Source organism: Grus americana, chromosome Z (genome assembly GCF_028858705.1).
Source record: "Grus americana isolate bGruAme1 chromosome Z, bGruAme1.mat, whole genome shotgun sequence".
Classification (NCBI taxonomy): domain Eukaryota; kingdom Metazoa; phylum Chordata; class Aves; order Gruiformes; family Gruidae; genus Grus; species Grus americana.
The window spans coordinates 20965973-20970199 of NC_072891.1; positions in this window are offsets into that span (position 1 = coordinate 20965973).

The following is a 4227-nucleotide window of genomic DNA, read 5'->3' on the forward strand; positions in this document are numbered from 1 at the left end:
ACCTGACAGCCTGCTTCAGTGACTGTTCGTGTGTGAGGGAAAGCAAGGCCTGGCCTGCAACTGGCAGCAGCGATTGATTTCTGTCTGCTGGTGGCTATAGAAAGCCAAAAAGTGGCAGGAGGAGGTCCGGTCAGGTGGTGCTTGTAGGCAAGAAGCAGCACAACATGGGGACTGAGCAGGAGAAGGGAAAATGGAGGAGTAGAAATAATATTCCAGTAAAGTGCTACAGCCTATGAAAGGGCTTCAGGCATATCAGACTTTTCCTTGTCTTTAGGTTCCTGTCTCTTCATTAAAAGTGAAAGTCATTCTAGTTCCCTTTGTGCCCATTCATTACCACCAAACTGACACTGCCAGTGCCTGAGAGGAGGATGTATTCTGATGTAATTTCAGATGTAATGCGCAATCTCAAAATAACCCAATAAATTTTTCTATGCAATCTACTTATGGTTTGTTGATAATAATAAATTATTCATTATAGTAAGCACAGTTTCCCTCTTGAAACAATTATTTACCTGGGTAATTTTCTTTGGAAATCCCTAAAAATATGGACTGACTTGGCTAACTCTGCCTCTATATGCCTGTATGCTTAGTGATAGAAGAAGGAAAGGAAAAACAACCCGAAATTTAAGGTAGTTTCAATTACTGATAGGCCCGATCTGCAAAGTCCTTCTCCCAGATGCAGACCCATACTCTGCACGTGTTCAAATACTGTCCTAATTCAAGAGATAATTTGTATAAATATGTTGCCAGCTGTGATATTGCCAGCTGTTGTGTTGCTGCTGTGATGTCCTCAGTGAGGATCACCACCTGTATTGGGTCTGGCTGAGACGGAGTTAATTTCCCCACAGCAGCCCCCATAGTGCTGTGCACCGGTAGCCAGCAAGGTGCTGGTAACACACCAGGGTTTTGGCTCCTGCAGAGCAGTGCTGGCACTGCACCAAGGCTGTCTCTCCAGCATCCCCCTCACCTCACCACTAGGCTGGGGGTGGGCAAGATCGTGGGAGGGGACACAGCCAGGACAGCTGACCCCAACTGACCAAAGGGATATTCCATGCTGTATGACCTCTGCTCAGCAATAAAAGCTAAGGGGGGGGGGGGGGGCATTTGTTTTTAAAGCATTTGTCTTCTGCCCCAACCGCTACACATACTGAAGTCCTGCTTCCCGGGCAGTGGCCAGACATCGGCTGCTGATGGGAAGTAGAGAATAAATATTTTCTTTGTTCTCCTTTTCTTCTGTGCCCAGCCTTTGCTTTTGCTTTATTAAACTGCCTTCATCTTGACCCACACATTCTGTTTCACCTTATTTACCCCCTCTGTCCTGCTAAGGATGGGAGTGATAGAGCTGCAAATTCTGAAGTATCACCAGTATGATTTAGAGCAGGTAGACATGAAATAGGCGGTGTCAGCTCTCCTGGTTAGCACATTTGTGTTTGAAATGCCTGTGCACATGGGCAAGGCTGGGCTGGGAGGTGAAGGGGGGCAGCTCAGAGGTCACCCTTCCTTCCCTCAGCATGTTGTTTTACCAGTCACCACTGTGTGTGGCCGTGGAGAGTGTGAGCAGGGCAAACTGCATCTCCCTGCTGTGGCGGGACTAAGAGTTTGTCAGGCACTGAAAAAATTTAATCTGTTGAACTACAGGTGTATGTGTGTATATATTCATACATATACACAGGTGTGTTTCTACAGAAGCATACACATATCTGAGACTGGTGCAGGGGCTACAGTTCCCCAGGCAACTCCCATGTCACTGTGACAGGAGGCAAGGGGGAAAGGTGTGAGCATGCGTAAATGCTGCTGCTCATCCTTCCCTCCTCCCTTGCTCTCAAAGCCACCGTTCCTTCCTGACCACTGCTCATCACACCCTACCGTGCACTGATCTCACTTGCTGACCATGGTGACACCACCACGCACCCCAGGCTGTCTCACTTCTTTTGTTGTCTGTTATTGCAGCGAGCTCAAACAGCTCAGAGAGGCCAGGGCGAGTGAGCCAGCAGGTGAGGGCTGCAAGTCACTAATTTGACTCACTGGATATATGAAACCATGCTTTAAGACACTTTTATTTTGTGTATAAAGGTGATGCTGTACTTACCTGACAGCTCCCTGCTGCCCGCCAGGCTGCTCTGCTCCCTGGCTGTGTGCACCTTCCCCCCCAGTCCTGGAGCTCACCTGGCGACACAGGAAGCCAAGTCAATAACCGCACCAAAAGGGAGGGAAGTTCTGCTGAGGTAATGAATGACGCCAGAGCTGTTTGCACGGCAGGCAGGCGTGTGCCAGCGCTGAGGAGAAGGGGCAGGTGGGGGTAAGCAGCCATGCTGCAGGGCAGGAGGCCCACGACTTCAGCAGAGCACGAAGGCAGTAGAAGAGCGTGTTTCTGCTGAGGCATCCTCACCTCCTCCTGGATCAGAGGGACAAGATTTGCTGGGAGCTCTAAATTAGTTGTCCTACAGAGAGGGAAGACAAATCCAAGAACTAGTAAAAAATGGTTTAGCAAACTGGTAACTGGGGTTTATGCTTTCCATCTTTGCTGCCTTGCATGTTGTGGACAAAACAAGGACTTAGGCACAAATAGCCAAGCACTGTAAGGACTCGGCACTGGTGAGGCCACACCTCGAGTCCTGTGTTCAGTGTTGGGCCCCTCACTACAAGAAAGACACTGAGGTGCTGGAGCGTGTCCAGAGAAGGGCAACGAAGCTGGTGAAGGGTCTAGAGCACAAGTCCTGTAAGGAGCAGCTGAGGGAACTGGGGTTGTTTAGCCTGGAGAAAAGGAGGCTGAGGGGAGACCTTATCGCTCTCTACAACTACCTGACAGGAGGTTGTAGCCAGGTGGGTGTTGGTCTCTTCTCCCAAGTAACAAGCAACACGACAAGAGGAAATGGCCTCAAGTGTTGCCAGGGGAGGTTTAGATTGGATATGAGGAAAAATTTATTCACCAAAAGGGTTGTCAAGCATTGGAACAGGCTGCCCAGAGAAGTGGTTGAGTCACCATCCCTGGAGGTATTTAAGAGACGCATAGATGTGGTGCTTAGGGACATGGTTTAGTGGGGGACTTGGCAGTGCTAGGTTAACGGTTGGACTTGGTGATCGGTCTTTTCCAACCAAAACGATTCTATGATTGTATGACTTCAGGGGCCGCTCACCTTTTTAGTGGCAGAAGTGGATGGGTCCTGGGATTACTTTACTGGGAATGTAAGTAGTTAAAGTAACTACTGAGTTGGGGGGAATAGGTTGCCATTATATATACATATAATTAAAACCATTTTTAAGACTGCAGCATCACAAGGCTAACAATTAGTTGTGTCAAAACAAGAAAGGACGATAGAGGAGGTCCGTCAATATGATTTGTTCTAACATTGATCTTTATGGTAAACATCTAGAAAAAGGGAGATGTGGTTTGTCAGCAGAGTTTTGGATAGGTATTTTGCACCTTCTATCAACCACCATTACAAAGACACTTCCCTTGTGTCTCGTCATCAGGGGAAGCAAAGCTCATGACATTACTTGGCAAATTACAGCTTTTGCTGTTCAGAATTCTATCAGCTTGCACTATAATAATTTCTTTACCTGAAGCTTTATTGTGCCAGCCATTGCAAAACCAAGCACGCTGGGCCTAGGAAAGCACTGGCCCTTGACAGAATTGCTATGGGAGACCTTAGAAGTAAGTGCTTTCCAGGATCCAAGAGTAGTGCTCATTTTCTTGAGGGAAAGCATAATCAAGAGAAAAAGCATTCCAAATAGTTTAACTTCAGCATTAAGGCCTTAGCAGGGTAAACTTTTTGTATTCACATCTGGCTTGCCATGGATTTAAGGATTTGGGCAAGTTTTCTTACGCTAGCGAACAGGACCGCCTTCCCCACAGCTTGCCAGGTAGTTTGAACAGCGGGTTACACTGCGGCCACATGTTACTCTGAAGCTATGTTTAAGTCCCATCTAAGATTGCACTATACTTCAGCCATAATATTTTAATGTTTGAGGAAAATAATTAGTTACAATTTTACCTGCATCGCTGCATTTTTCACTCTTTTTAACATTAGGTAGAGTGGTATAGCATGCACTTCAGTGGTACTCGGAGTTCTTAAAATGTGTTCACAGTTATTGCTAAATAATTCTGAAAATGAAGTAGCAAACATAGCCTAGATGCATGAAAAGCTTTACAAGTAAAGAAAGGTTTCCAGACATTTATTTCTGGAACTGTACACCAGGTATTAAAGTACAACAAATACAAAATAA